The 16,662-nt window shown below is 45.8% G+C and overlaps 1 protein-coding gene across 7 annotated transcripts in view; it reads right to left on the bottom strand.

Annotated features, from left to right (window-relative positions):
- The window catches only part of hivep1 (HIVEP zinc finger 1), a 405,502-nt gene that overhangs the window by 109,765 nt on the left and 279,075 nt on the right, over nucleotides 1-16,662 (bottom strand). The gene's annotated exons all lie outside the window — the stretch shown is intronic.

The raw sequence follows: 16,662 nt of genomic DNA, 5'->3' as shown, positions 1-16,662 counted from the left end.
CCCAGCCCTGTCAACCCTGCAAGTCCTCCTTACTAACATCTGGGGGTTTGTGCCAAAGTTGGGACAGCTGTCCCACAGACTAGTCAAGCAACAGCCTGACATAGTCATACTCACGGAATTATACCTTACAATGTCCGACACCACCATCCCGGGTATGTCCTGATCCACCAGCAGGACAAACCCAGCAGGGGAGGCGGCACAGTGGTAGACAGTAGGGAGGGAGTTGCCCTGGGAGACCTCAACATCGACTCCAGACTCCATTAAGTCTCATGGCATCAGGTCAAACAGGGGCAAGGAAACCTCCTGCTGATTACTACCTACTGCCTTCCCTCAGTTGATGAGTCAGTATTCCTCCATGTTGAACACCACTTGGCGGAAGCACTGAGGGTGGCAAGGGCGCAGAATGTACTCTGAGTGGGGGTCTTCAATGTCCATCACCAAGAGTGGCTCGTTAGCACTACTACTGACTGAGCTGGCCGAGTCCTAAAGGACATATCTGCTAGACTAGGTCTGTGGCAGGTGGAGAGGGAACCAACAAGGAGGAAAAACCTACTTGACCACGCCCTCACCAATCTAGCTGTCGCAGATGTATCTGTCCATGACAGTATTGGTAGGAGTGACCACCGCAAAGTCCTTGTGGAGACGAAGTCCTGCCTTCTCACTGAGGATACCGTCGATCGTGTTGTGTGGCACTACCACCGTGCTAAATGTGATAGATTTCAAACAGATCTCGCAATGCAAAACTGGGCATTCATGAGGCGCTGTAGGCCATCAGCAGCAGCAGAATTGCACTCAACCACAATCTATAACCTCATGGCTTGGCATATCCCCCACTCTCCCATTACCATCAAGCCAGGAGACCAACCCTGGTTCAATGACGAGTGCAGGAGGGCGTGCCAGGAGCAGCACCAGACATACCTAAAAATGAGGTGTCAACCTGGTGAAGCTACAACCCAGGACGACTTGCATGCCAAACTGCGTAAGTAGCCTGCAATAGACAGAGCTAAGCGATCCCATAACCAATGGATCAGATCTAAGCTCTGCAGTCCCGCCACATCCAGCCGCGAATGGTGGTGGACAGTTAAACAACTAACTGGAGGAGGCGGCTCCACACATATCCCCATCCTCAATGATGCGGAAGCCCAGCGCTTTAGTGCGAAAGATAAGGCTGAAGCATTTGCAATAATCTTCAGCCCGAAGTGCCGAGTTGATGATCCATCTCGGCCTCCTCCTGAAGTCCCTAGCATCACAGACCAGACTTCAGCCAATTCGATTCACCCCGCGTGATATCAAGAAAAGGCTATGGGGCCCTGACAACATTCCGGCAATAGTGCTGAAGACCTGTGCTCCAGAACTTGCCGCGCCCCTAGCCAAGCTGTTCCAGTACAGCTACAATACTGGTATCTACCCGGCAATGTGGAAAATTGCCCAGGTACATCCTGTACACAAAAAGCAGGACAAGTACAACCCGGCCAATTACCGCCCCATCAGTCGACTCTCAATTATCAGTAAAGTGATGGAAGGTGTCATCAACAGTGCCATCAAGCAGCACTTGCTTAGCAATAACCTGCTCAGTGACGCTCAGTTTGGGTTCTGCCAGGACCACTCAGCTCCTGAACTCATCACAGCCTCGGTTCAAACATGGACAAAAGAGCTGAACTCAGGAGGTGAGGTGAGAGTGACTGCCCTTGACATAAAGGCAGCATTTGACAGAGTATGGAAACAAGGAGCCCTGGCAAAACTGGTCAATGGGAATCAGGGGGAAAACTCTCCACTGGCTGGAGTCATACCCAACGCAAAGGAAGATGGTTGTGGTTGTTGGAGGTCAATCATCTGAGCTCCAGGACATCACTGCAGGAGTTCCTCAGGGTAGTGTCCTAGGCCCAACCATCTTCAGCTGCTTCATCAATGACCGTCCTTCAATCATAAGGTCAGAAGTGGGGATGTTTGCTGATGATTGCACAATGTTCAGCACAATTCGTGACCCCTCAGATACTGAAGAAGTCAGTGTAGAAATGCAGCAAGACCTAGGCAATATCCAGGCTTGGGCTGATAAGTGGCAAGTAACATTCGCGCCACACAAGTGTCAGGCAATGACCATCTTCAACGAGAGAATCTAACCATCTCCCCTTGACATTCAATGGCATTACCATCGCTGAAACCCCACCATCAACATCCTAGGGGCTACCATTGAGCAGAAACTGAACTGGAGTAGCTATATAAATACTGTGGCTACAAGAGAAGGTCAGAGGCTAGGAATCCTGTGGCAAGTAACTCACCTCCTGACTCCCCAAAGGCTGTCCACCATCTACAAGGCTCAAGTCAGGAGTGTGATGGAATACTCTCCACTTGCCTGGATGGGTGCAGCTCCAACAACACTCAAGAAGCTCGACACCATCCAGGACAAAGCAGCCCGCTTGATTGGCACCCCATCCACAAACATTCACTCCCTCCACTACCAACGCACAGTGGCAGCAGTGTGTACCATCTACAAGATGCACTGCAGCAACGCACCAATGCTCCTTAGACAGCACCTTCCAAACCCACGACCTCTACCAACTAGAAGGACAAGGGCAGCAAATCCAAGTCACACACCATCCTGATTTGGAACTATATCGCCGTTCCTTCACTGTCGCTGGGTCAAAATCCTGGAACTCCCTTCCTAACAGCACTGTGGGTGTACCTACCCCACATGGACTGTAGCGGTTCAAGAAGGCAGCTCACCACCACCTTCTCTCGGGCAATTAGGGATGGGCAATAAATGCTGGCCCAGCCAGCGACGCCCACATCCCATGAATGAATAAAAAAAAAGTTACAGTTACATTGCTTGGTGTTGTCTCTAGGTCAACAGCTAGTGGGAAGGACATGGAAGAACAAATTACAGAGAAGTGCAAAAATTATAGGGTAGTTATTAGAATTAGAATATTACAGCGCAGTACAGGCCCTTCGGCCCTCGATGTTGCGCCGATCATCTGACCTACACTATTCCATTTACATCCATATGTCTATCCAATGACCACTTAAATGCCCTTCAAGTTGGCGAGTCTACTACTGTTGCAGGCAGGGCGTTCCACGCCCCTACTACTCTCTGCGTAAAGAAACTACCTCTGACATCTGTCCTATATCTTTCACCCCTCAACTTAAAGCTATGTCCCCTCGTGTTTGCCATCCTCATCCGAGGAAAAAGACTCTCACTATCCACCCTATCTAACCCTCTGATTATCTTGTATGTCTCTATTAAGTCACCTCTCCTCCTCCTTCTCTCTAACGAAAACAACCCCAAGTCCCTCAGCCTTTCCTCGTAAGACCTTCCTTCCATACCAGGCAACATCCTAGTAAATCTCCTCTGCACCCTTTCCAAAGCTTCCACATCCTTCCTATAATGCGGTGACCAGAACTGCACGCAATACTCAAGGTGCGGCATCACCAGAGTTTTGTACAGCTGCATCATGACCTCGTGGCTCCGAAACTCGATCCCCCTACTAATAAAAGCTAACACACCATATGCCTTCTTAACAGCCCTATTAACCTGGGTAGCAACTTTCAGGGATTTATGTACCTGGATACCAAGATCTCTCTGCTCATCTACACTACCAAGAATCCTCCCATTAGCCCAGTACTCTGCATTGCTGTTACTCCTTCCAAAGTGAATCACCTCACACTTCTCCGCATTAAACTCCATTTGCCATCTCTCAGCCCAGCTCTGCAGCCTATCTATGTCCCTCTGTACCCTACAACACCCTTCGACACTATCCACAACTCCACCGACCTTCGTGTCATCCGCAAATTTACTAACCCACCCTTCTACACCCTCATCCAGGTCGTTTATAAAAATGACAAACAGCAGTGGCCCCAAAACAGAACCTTGCGGTACACCACGAGTAACTAAACTCCAGGATGAACATTTGCCATCAACCACCACCCTCTGTCTTCTTTCAGCTAGCCAATTTCTGATCCAAAGCTCTAAATCACCTTCAACTCCATACTTCCGTATTTTCTGCAATAGCCTACCGTGGGGAACCTTATCAAACGCCTTACTGAAATCCATATACACCACATCCACGGCTTTACCCTCATCCACCTGTTTGGTCACCTTCTCGAAAAACTCAATAAGGTTTGTGAGGCACGACCTACCTTTCACAAAACCGTGCTGACTATCGCAAATGAACTTATTCTTTTCAAGATGATTATAAATCCTGTCTCTTATAACCTTTTCCAACATTTTACCCACAACCGAAGTAAGGCTCACAGGTCTATAATTACCAGGGCTGTCTCTACTCCCCTTCTTGAACAAGGGGACAACATTTGCTATCCTCCAGTCCTCCGGCACTACTCCTGTCGACAATGACGACATAAAGATCAACAACAACGGCTCTGCAATCTCCTCCCTGGCTTCCCAGAGAATCCTAGGATAAATCCCATCTGGCCCAGGGGACTTATCTATTTTCACTCTTTCCAAAATTGCTAACACCTCCTCCTTGTGAATCTCAATCCCATCTAGCCTAGTAGGCTGTATCTCAGTAATCTCCTCGGCAACATTTTCTTTTTCTACTGTAAATACTGACGAAAAATATTCATTTAACGCTTCCCCTATCTCCTCTGATTCCGCACACAACTTCCCACTACTATCCTTGATTGGCCCTGTTCTAACTCTTATCATTCGTTTATTCCTGATATACCTATAGAAAGCCTTAGGGTTTTCTTTGATCCTATCCGCCAATGACTTCTCGTGTCCTCTCCTTGCTCTTCTTAGCCCTCCCTTTAGATCCTTCCTGGCTAGCTTGTAACTCTCAAGTGCCCTAACTGAGCCTTCACGTCTCATCCTAACATAAGCCGCCCTCTTCCTCTTGACAAGCGCTTCAACTTCTTGAGTAAACCACGGCTCCCTCGCTCGACAACTTCCTCCCTGCCTGACAGGTACATACTTATCAAGGACACGCATTAGCTGCTCCTTGAATAAGCTCCACATTTCGTTTGTGCCCATCCCCTGCAGTTTCCTTCCCCATCCTACACATCCTAAATCTTGCCTAATCGCGTTATAATTTCCTTTCCCCCAGCTATAATTCTTGCCCTGCGGTATATACCTGTCCCTGCCCATCGCTAAGGTAAACCTAACCGAATTGTGATCACTATCGCCAAAGTGCTCACCTACATCTAAATCGAACACCTGGCCGGGTTCATTACCCAGTACCAAATCCAATGTGGCATCGCCCCTGGTTGGCCTGTCCACATACTGTGTCAGAAAACCCTCCTGCACACACTGGACAAAAACAGACCCATCTAAAGTACACGAAGTTATATTGGGGGACTTTAATTATCCAAACATAGACTGGGATAATAGTAGTGTAAAGGGCAGTGAGGGGCAAAAGTTCCTCGAGTGTGTTCAGAAAAATTTTCTACAACAGTATGTTGCTAGACCCAATAAGAAAGGAGGCACTGCTAGACCTGGTTCTTGGGAATGCGGTGTGCCAAGTGGATCAAGTATCAGTAGGAGAGCTGTTAGGGGATAGTGATCATTGTATCATAAGGTTTAGGCTGACTATGGAAAAGGACAAAGAGCAATCCAGGGTAAGAATAATTAACTGGGGGAAGGCCAACCTCAATGTGTTAAGAATGGAGCTGAGGCGAATAAATTGGAGCCAAAAGCTGGCAGGAAAACCGGTCGATGAACAATGGGCTACGTTCAAAGAAGAGATAATTCTGACACAGTCAAGGTATGTTAGCTCGAAGGGGAAAAGTAGGGCAAACAAATTCAGAGCTCCCTGGATGACAAAAGAGGTAGAGATTAAGATAAAGAAAAAATGTGCTTATGACAGATGCCAGGTAGAAAATACTATTGTGAACCAGGCTGAACATAGAAGGTACAGAGGGGAAGTGAAAAAGCAAATAAGAGAAGCAAAGAGAGAGCATGAAAAGAGACTGACAGCTAGAATTAAAGGAAATCCTGAAATTTACTATAGGCATATAAATAATAAAAGGGTGGTAAAAGGAGGAGTAGGGGCAATTAGGGACCAGAAAGGGGATTTACACATGGAGGCAGAGGGCATAGCTGAAGTATTAAATGAATAGTCTTTACCAAGGAACAAGATGCAACCCACGCAATGTTGAAAGAGGCGGTAAGTCAGGCACTAGAGGGATTTAAAATTGATGAAGAGGAAGTATTAGATAGACTGTCAGTACTTAAAGTGGATAAAGAACCAGGGCCGGATGAGATGCATCCAAGAAAACTGAGGGAGGTGAGGGTGGAAATCCCAGAGGCACTGGCCATAATTTTTCAGTCTTCCTTGGTGTCTGGAGTGGTGCCAGAGGACTGGAGAATTCCAAATGTTACATCCTTGTTCAAAAAAGGATGTAAAGATAAACCCAGCAACTACAGGCCAGTCAGTTTAACTTCGGTGGTGGGAAAACTTCTAGAAAAAATAATTCGGGACAAAATCAATAGTCGCATGGACAAATGCGAGTTAATTAAGGAAAGCCAGCATGGAAAAATCATGTTTAACTAACTTGCTGGAGTTTTTTGAGGAGGTAAGAGAGAGAGTTGATGAGGGCAATGCTGTAGATGTGATGTACATGGACTTTCAAAAGGCATCTGATACAGTGCCACACAACAGACTTGTGAGCAAAGTTATAGCTCATGGAATGAAAGGGGCAGTAGCAACATGAATATGGAAATAGCTGACTGACAGGAAACAAAGAGTAGTGGTTAATGGATGTTTTTCGGGCTGGAGGAAGGTTTGTAGTGGAGTTCTCCAGGGATCAGTGTTGGGACCTTTGCTTTTCCTGATATATATTAATGACCTAGACCTTGGTGTACAGTGCACAATTTCAAAGTTTGCAGATGATACGAAACTTGGAAGCATTGTGAACCGGGTGGATAGTGCAGAACTTCAAAGGGGCATAGACAAGTTGATGGAATGGGCAGACAGGTGGCAGATGAAGTTCAATGCAGAGAAATGTGAAGTGATTCACTTTGGTAGGAAGAACATGCAAAGACAATATAAAATAAAGGGTACAATTCTAAAGGGGGTGCAGGAGCAGAGGGACTTAGGTGTATATGTGCATAAGTCACTGAAGGTGGCAGGACAGGTTGAGAGAGCAGTCAATAAAGCATTCAGTATCCTGGGCTTTATTAATAGGGGCACAGAGTACAAGAGCAAGGAGGTTATGTTGAACTTGCATAAGACACTAGTTCCACTTCAGCTGGAGTATTGTGTCCAATTCTGGGCACCGCACTTGAGGAAAGACATGAGGGCTTTGGAGGGAGTACAGAAAAGATTCATGAAAATGGTTCTGGGGATGAGGAATTTCAGTTCTGAAGATAGATTGGAGAAGTTCGGACTGTTTCCCTTGGAGAAGAGAAGGCTGAGAGGTGATTTGATAAAGGTATTCAAAATCATGAGGGGTCTGGACAAAGTACATAGAGAGAACCTGTTCCCACTCGTGAAAGGATTGAGAACAAGAGGGCACAGATTCACAGTATTTGGTAAGAGAAGCAAAAGTGACATAAGGAAAAACTTTTTCACGCAATACTGTCATGGACAGATGCATCTGCGACAGCTAGATTGGTGAGGGAGTGGTCAAGTAGGTTTTTCCCTCATTGGTTCCCTCTCCACCTGCCGCAGACCCAGTCTAGCAGCTATGTCCTTTAGGACTCGGCCAGCTCGGTGAGTAGTGGTGCTACCAAGTCACTCTTGGTGATGGACTTTGAAGTCCCCCACCGAGAGTACATTTTGTGCCCTTGCTACCCTCAGTGCTTCTTCGAATTGGTGTTCAACATAGAGAATAACTGATTCATCAGCTGAGTGGGGGGGGGGGGGGGGTGGCGGTGGTAGGTGGTAATCAGCAGGAGGTTTCCTCGCCCATGTTTAACCTGATGCCATGAGACATCACGTGTTCCGCAGTCAATGTTCAGGACTGCCAGGGCAACTCCCTCCCACCTGTACACCAATGTGCCGCCACCTTTGATAGGTCTGTCCTGCCGGTGGGACAGGACATACCTAGGGATGGTGATAGTGGTGTTTCGGACATTATCTGTAGATGTTCATAAGGAGGACTTATAGGGTCAACAGGGCCAGGTTTGTCGTTATCGTTTCCAGTGTCTAGGTCAACGCTGGGTGGTCCATCTGGTTTCATTCCTTTTTATTGACTTTGTACTGGTTTGATACAACTGAGTGGCTTGCTAGGCCATTTCAGAGGGCAGTTAAGAGTCAACCACCTTTCTGTGGGTCTGGAGTCACATGTAGGCCAGATCAGGTAAGGATGGCAGATTTCCTTCCTTAAAGGACATGAGTGAACCAGATGGATTTTTTACAACAATTGACAATGCTTTCATGGTCATCACTAGACTAGCTTTTTAATTCCATATATATTAATTGAATTCAAATTCCACCATCTGCCATGATGGGATTCGAACCCATGTCCCCAGAGCATTAGCCTGGGTTACCAATACCATGAGAGACAGAGAGGAGCGGAGCCCGAGGAGCAGCAGGATCGGAGGTTTCAAAAAGTGCGCCAAAACCTGTGTAGGAGAGAGACAGGGAGGAGCGGAGCCTGAGGAGCCGGGGAAAAATCAAAAAGTGACATCAGAGTGACGTCACATTGAACAGTGAGAGCAGGGAAACGGAGAGCAGCTGGGGTCAGTATTCAGGTACGTTTTAAATTTAATTTAATTGAATCAACATCGAGTAAGACTTGATTGATTTATAAGTATACAAACTAAAGATTAAAACGGATTTTAAAAAAAAAATAAAGACCAGTCGGAAATTTAAATAACAAGTTAAAATCTAATTATATAAAATAGAGATGCAGGACCAGGTGATGTGTTGTATCTGCATGATGTGGGAGCTGGTGGACCCCATTGTGGTTCCTGGTGAACACATCTGTAGCAAGTGTTGGATGTTCGAGGAACTCCGGCTCAGAGTTGATGAGCTGGAGTCTGAGTTTCGGACACTGCGACACATCAGGGAGGGGGAGAGTTACCTGGACGCTGTGTTTCAGGAGACAGTCACACCCCTTAGATTAACTACCTTGAATTTGGCCAGTGGTCAGGGACAGGAGGGTGTGACTATGAATGAGGCAGGTAGAGGGATCCAGGAGGTAGTGCTGTAGAAGCCTCAGCCATTGTCTTTGTCCAACAGGTTCAAGATTCTTGCTCCCTGTGTGGACGAGATCAGGGACTGTTGGAGGATGAGCAAACTGACCACAACACCGTGGTACAGGGAGCCATTCAAGTGTGGTGGGGGGGAAAGAGAAATGTAGTCGTAATCAGGGACAGTATAGTTAGGGGCATAGACACTGTTCTCTGTGGCCAGGATCGAGAGCCCGAAGGCTCTGTTGCCTACCTGGTGCCAAGGTTCAGGATATCTTATCTGGGCTGCAGAGGAACTTGGAGTGGGAGGGGAAAGATCCAGTTGTTGTGGTCCACGTAGGTACCAACGATATAGGTAGAACGAGGATAGAGGTTCTGCTGAGGGAATATGAGCAGCTAGGGGCCCTCGTCCACACAGGGAGCAAGAATCTCGAACCTGTTGGACAAGGACAATGGCTGAGGCTCCTGCAGCACTACCTCCTGGATCCCTCTACCTGCCTCATTCATAGTCACACCCTCCTGTCCCAGAACCAAAAAGGTAATAATCTCCAGATTACTACCTGAGCCACGAGCAAATTGGCAAAGGGTCAATAAGATTAAAGAGGTAAATGCGTGGCTCAAAGATTGGTGTGGGAGAAATGGGTATGAATTCATGGGACATTGAAACCAGTACTGGGGAAGGAGGGAACTGTTCCGATCGGACGGGCTCCACCTGAATCATGCTGGGACCAGAGTCCTGGCGAATCGCATAACTAGGTCTGTAGATAGGGCTTTAAACTAAATAGTAGAGGGTTCAGTTGCATGGAAAATTATAGGAAGTTAAAGGAGAAGGTAGGAGTGCAGGTTAGTGGTGAGGCTGATTGTTACCAGAAAATAAAAGGAAGGGACAGAACGTGTGAACATCATATTGCACCAAGGAATCGTACAAGAGTAGGGAAATTTAATAATAGAACAAACTTAAAGGCTTTGTATCTGACTGCATGAAGCATTCAGAATAAAATAAATGAGTTAACAGCACAAATAGAGACGAATGGGTATGATTTCGTGGCGTTTACTGAGATGTGGTTGCAGGGAAACCAGGTTTGGGAATTGAATATCCAAGGGTACTCAGTATTTCGGAGGGATAGGCAGGAAGGAAAAGGAAGTGGTGTAGCTTTGTTAGTGAAGGAAGAGATCAGTGCTGTAGTGAGGCACTGGAGATCAAGGCGTAGAATCAGTCTGGGTAGAAATAAGAAATAGCAAGGGAAAGAAGTCACTGGTGGGAGTAATCTATAGGTCCCCAAACAGTAGTTCCGCAGTGGGGCACTGTATAAGCCAGGAAATACTGGGGGCTTGTAAGAAAGGTATGGCAATAATCATGGGTGATTTTAATATACATATAGACTGGATTAGTCAAATTGACAAGGGTAGCCTCAAGGGAGAGTTCATTGAATGTCATAGAGAGATACAGCACTGAAACAGGCCCTTCGGCCCACCGAGTCTGTGCCGACCAACAACCACCCGTTAATATCCCATATTCCCTACCACATCCCCACCATTCTCCTACCACCTACCTTCACTAGGAGCAATTTACAATGGCCAATTTACCTATCAACCTGCAAGTCTTGGGCTGTGGGAGGAAACCGGAGCACCCGGTGGAAACCCACGCGGTCACAGGGAGAACTTGCAAACTCCGCACAGGCAGTACCCAGAACCGAACCTGGGTCACTGGAGCTGTGAGGCTGCGGTGCTAACCACTGTGCCACTGTGCTGCCCATTAGAGATTGTTTTTTGGAGCAATATGTTGTGGAACCAACCAGCGAGCAGGCTATTCTAGATTTGGTGTTGTGTAATGAGGTGGGATTAATAAATGATCTCATTGTTAAGGATCCTCTAGGGAAAAGTGATCATAGCATGCTAGAATTTCAAATTCAGTTTGAGGGCGAGAAGCTGGAGTCCCACACGAGCGTTCTGGAGTTAAACAAAGATAATTATATAGACATGAGGACAGATTTGGGCCTAGTGGACCGGGCAGGAAGACTACAAGGTAGGACAGTTGACGAGCATTGGCAGATGTTTAAGGAGATATTCAATTTATCCCAAATAAAATATATTCCAGAGAGGAAGAAAGATTCTAAGAGGGGGAAAAAACAACTATGGCTAAGCAAGGCAGTTAAGGATAACATAAAGACAAAAACTAAGGCATACCATATTGCAAAGGTCAGTGGCAGGCTGGAAGATTGGGAAACGTTTAAAGATCAACAAAGGGTTACTAAAAAAAGTAATAAAAAGAGCAAAGGTAAATTATGAAAGAAAACTCGTGCAAAATATAAAAACGGATAGCAAAAGCTTCTATAAGTATATAAAAAGGAAGAGAGTAGCTAAAGTGAATGTTGGTCCTTTGGAGGATGAGACTGGGGAGTTAACAGAAGGGAACACAGAAATGGCAGAGACACAATCAGTACTTTGCTTCAGTTTTCACGGTGGAGGACACTAGTACCATCCCAATAGTATCAGGTAATGCGGAGGTTATCGAAAGGGAGGAACTTAGAACAATCATCACTCGGGAAAAAGTACTGAGCAAATTATTGGGGTTGAAGGCAGACAAGTCCCCAGGGCCTGATGGCCTACATCCTCGAGTCTTAAAGCAAGTGGCAGCGGAGATAGTGGACCCATTGGTTATAATATTCCAAAATTCTCTGGATATGGGAAAGGTTCCAGTGGATTGGAAAAAAGCTAATGTAACACCCTTATTCAAAAAGGGAGGGAGGCAGAAAGTAGGAAACAATAGACCAGTTAGTTTAACATCTGTCATTGGGAAATTGTTAGAATCCATTATTAAGGAAGTAATAACAGGACATTTAGAAAGTCAAAAAGCAATCCATCAGAGTCAGTAAATCGTGTTTGACTAATTTGCTAGAGTTCTTCGATGCTGTAACAAGCAAAGTGGATAATGGGGATCCTGTAGATGTAGTCTATCTGGACTTCCAGAAGGCATTTGATAAGGTGCCGCGCAAAAGGTTAATACACAAGGCAAGATCAGATGGGGTTAGGGGCAATTTATTAGCTTGGATAGAGGATTGGCTAACTAACAGAAAACAGAGAGTCGGGATAAATGGGTCTTTTTCTGGTTGGCAAGCTGTAACTAGTGGAGTGCCACAGGGTTCGGTCCTTGGGCCCCAACTATTTACAATCTATATAAATGACTTGGATGCAGGGATAGAAGATACCATAGCCAAATTTGCAGATGACACTAATATAGGTGGGACAGTAAGTTGCAATAAAGAAATAAGAAATCTACAAATGGATATGGATAGATTAGATAAATGGGCCAAAATTTGGCAGATGGAGTTTAACGTGGATAAGTGTGAGGTTATCCAGTTTGGTCGGAAGAATAGAAAGACAAATTATTATCTAAATGAAGAGAAACTTCAGGGTGCTTCGGTGCAGTGGGATTTGGGTGTCCTCGTGTATGAATTGCAGAAAACTAGTTTGCAGGTACAGCGGGTGATAAGGAAAGCAAATGGAATTTTGGCATTTATTGCTAAAGGAATAGAGTATAAAAGTAGGGAAGTGTTGCTGCAACTGTACAAGGCATTAGTGAGACCACACCTGGAGTATTGCATACAGTTTTGGTCCCCTTACTTGAGAAAGGATGTAGTTGCATTGGAGGCAGTTCAGAGGAGGTTCACTAGATTGATTCCAGAGATGGGGGGCTTTATCTCATGAAGAGAGATTGAGCAGTTTAGGCCTTTACTTTCTGGAGTTCAGAAGAATGAGAGGAGATCTAATTGAGGTATATAAGATGATTAAGGGGATTGACAAAGTAGACATTGAGAGGATGTTTCCTCTTGTGGGGCAATCTAGAACGAGAGGTCATAGTTTTAGGATGAGGAGTAGCAGATTTAAAACAGAGATGAGGAGAAATTACTTCTCTCAAAGGGTCGTGAATCTGTGGAATTCACTATCCCAGAGTGCGGTGGATGCCAGGACATTGGGTAAATTTAAGGAGGAGATAGACAGATTTTTAATTAAAAATGAGTTGAAGGTTTATGGAGAATGGGCAGGAAAGTGGAGTTGGGCTGAGATGAGATCAGCCATGATCGTATTGAATGGTGGAGCAGGCTTGAGGGTCTGACTGCCTACTCCTGCTCCGAGTTCTTATGTTCTTCGTGACATTACCACTACACCACCGACTCCCCATAATCGATCAGATTTTAGTTCTGCAGTCCTGCAGTCGTGAATGGTGGTAGACAACTAAACAACCAACGGGAGTTGGAGGCGCCACAAACATCCCCATCTTCCATGATGGCAGAGCCCAGCACATCAGTCCAAAAGACAAGGCTGAAGCATTTGCAACCATTTTCAGTCAGAAGTGCCACGTAGATGATTCATCTCTGCCTGCTCCTGAGATCCCAAACATCACAGATGTCAGTCTTCAAACAATTTGATTCACTCCATGTGATATCAAGAAACCACAGAAAAATTACGGGACAGAAGGAGGCCATTCAGCCCATCGTATCTGCGCTGGCTGAAAAATCTAGCCGCCCAATCTAATCCCACCTTCCAAGCACCTGGTCCGTTGCCTTGCAGGTTACAGCACGTCAGGTGCATGTACAGGTACCTTTTGAATGATCTCTAAACCTTTAGAGAAACAATTCAAAATGTTCAACAAAAATATACTCCATTGAAAACCAAAAACTAAGCAAGAAAAACCCATCTGTGGCTCAGGCAGAAAGTTAGGAATAGTATTAGATTAAAAGAAGAGGCTTACAATGTTGTAAGAGTGGCTAGTCTGATGATTGGGAGTGTTGTAGAAACCAGCAAAGGGCCACCAAAAAGTTGATAAAAAAGGAAAAAATAGAGAGTCAACTCAACTAACCAGCAATATAAAAACAGATTGTAAGAGCTTTTATAGGGCGCACAGTGGCGCAGTGGTTAGCATCGCAGCCTCACAGCTCTAGCGACCCAGGTTCAATTCTGGGTACTGCCTGTGTGGAGTTTGCAAGTTCTCCCTGTGTCTGCGTGGGTTTTCTCCGGGTGCTCCGGTTTCCTCCCACAGCCAAAAGACTTGCAGGTTGGTAGGTAAATTGGCCATTATAAATTGCCCCTAGTATAGGTAGGTGGTAGGGAAATATAGGGACAGTTCGGGATGTAGTAGGAATATAAGATTAGTATAAATGGGTGGTTGATGGTCGGCACAGACTCGGTGGGCCGAAGGGCCTGTTTCAGTGCTGTATCTCTAAACTAAACGAAAAGTGAAAGTAAACATTGGTCCCTTAGAAGCAGAGACAGGAGAAATTATCATTGGGAATTTTGTGTCTGTCTTCACAGTAGAAGACACAAGTTTCATAACAGAAATAGACAGTAACTTAGGGGCTAAAAAAAAGTGAAGAAATTAAGGAAATTTAATATCAGCAGAGAAAAAGTAATGGAGAAACTTAAGGGACTAAAATCTGACAAATCCCGGTAAAGGCCTGCTCAGGTCTGCAAATAAACCCCGACCTGAGCCCAACAGAACCACATCCGACCCGAGCCCGACCTGGCCCGAGTCCTTCAATTTTTTCCCACGCCCGACCCGACTCGACCCAACCATCAGTTAACTTACCTTTTGTTTTTCAATTTGTTGCTGATCTGCACAAGCTTAAAATAACTGCAACAAAACCACATTGCTAGTCCAAAAATTAAATTAACAGCGTATTACCTGCGTGTCTGACCCGAGCCCGAATGCCAGACCCGGAAATACAACCTGACCCGACCCGAACCCGACACATGTCATCGGGTCCCGTCGGGTTGGGGTCGGGTAGCAGGCCTTTAATCTTCGGGACCTGATGCCTGCACCCTAGGGTACTAAAAGAGATAGCTGCAGAGATCGTGGATGCGTTAGCTATAATTTTCCAAAATTCTTTAGATTCAGGAATGGTCCCATCAGATTGGAAGCTGACAAATGTTACACCGCTTTGCAAGAAAGGAGGGAGAAAGAAAACAGTGAACTACAGGCCAATTAGCCTAACAGAATGTTGTTGGGAAAATACTGGAATCTATTAAGGAAGCCTTAACAATGCACTTCAAAAAGCACAGCATGATTACAATAAGTCAACATGGTTTGAGTGAAGGGAAATCCTGTTTGACAAATTTAGTAGACTTTTTTGAGGATGTAACTAGTAGGCTAGATTAAGGGGAACCAGTAGGTGTAGTATATCTAGATTTACAAGAGAGAATCTCACCATCTTCCCTTGACATTCAATGGCATTACCATTGCTGAATCCCCCACTATCAACATCCTAGGGGCGACCATTGACCAGAAACTGAACTGGAGTATCCCTATAAATACCGTGGTTACAAGAGCAGGTCAGAGGCTAGGAATCCTGAGGCGAGTAACTCACCTCCTGACTCCCCAAAGCCTGTCCACCATCTACAAGGCACAAGTCAGGAGTGTGATAGAATACTCTCCACTTGCCTGGATGGGTGCAGCTCCAACAACACTCGAGAGGCTCGACACCATCCAGGACAAAGCAGCCCGCTTGATTGGCACCCCATCTACAAACATTCACTCCCTCCAACACCGACGCACAGTGGCAGCAGTGTGTACCATCTACAAGATGCACTGCAGCAATGCACCAAAGCTCCTTAGACAGCAGCTTCCAAACCCGCGACCTCTACCAACTAGAAGGACAAGGGCAGCAAATGCATGGGAACACCACCAACTGCAAGTTCCCATCCAAGTCACACACCATCCTGACTTGGAACTATATCGCCGTTCCTTCACTGTCGCTTGTGTCAAAATCCTGGAACTCCCTTCCCAACAGCACTGTGGGTGTACCTACCCCACATAGACTGCAGCGGTTCAAGAAGGCAGCTCACCATCACCTTCTCCAGGGCAATTAGGGATGGGCAATAAAAGCTGGCCTGGCCAGCAACGCCCACGTCCCATGAATTAAAAAATACAAAAAAAAATGTTCAGAGAGACTTGGGTGTGCTTGCACAAGGAATGCAGAAGGTTTGCATGCAGGTACAGCAAGCAATTAGGAAGGCAAATGGCATGTTGGCCTTTATTGCAAGGGGATTGGAGTACAGGAATAAAGAAGTCTTGCTACAATTGTACAGGATTTTGGTGAGACCACATCTGGAGTACTGTGTTCAGTTTTGGTCTCCACATCTAGGAAAGGAAATACTTGCATTGGAGGTGGTACAGCAAAGGTTCACTAAATTGGTCCCTGGGATCACGGGGTTGTCCTATGATGAGAAGCTGAGTAAATTGGGCCTATATTCTCTGGAGTTTAGAAAAATGGAAGGCGATCTCATTGAAACATACAAGATTCTGAAGGGACTGAATAGGGTAGATACTGAAAAATTGTTTCTGCTGGTCAGGGAATATAAAACACGGGGGCACAGTCTCAGGATAAGGGGTTGATCATTTAGGATTGCGATGAGGAGAATTTCAAAGGGTTGAGAATCTTTGGAATTCTCTACCCCTGAGGGTTGTGGATGCTCCATCGTTGAATACATTTAAGGCTGGGATAGACAGGTTTTTGTTCTCTCAGGGAATCAAGGGATATGGCAAGCAGGCAGGAAAGTGGAGTTGAAGCCTAAGA

This window comes from Heterodontus francisci, chromosome 2 (genome assembly GCF_036365525.1).
Source record: "Heterodontus francisci isolate sHetFra1 chromosome 2, sHetFra1.hap1, whole genome shotgun sequence".
Lineage (NCBI taxonomy): Eukaryota > Metazoa > Chordata > Chondrichthyes > Heterodontiformes > Heterodontidae > Heterodontus > Heterodontus francisci.
Note: the sequence above shows the minus strand (reverse complement) of the source record. Positions and strands in the feature narration are given on the sequence as shown.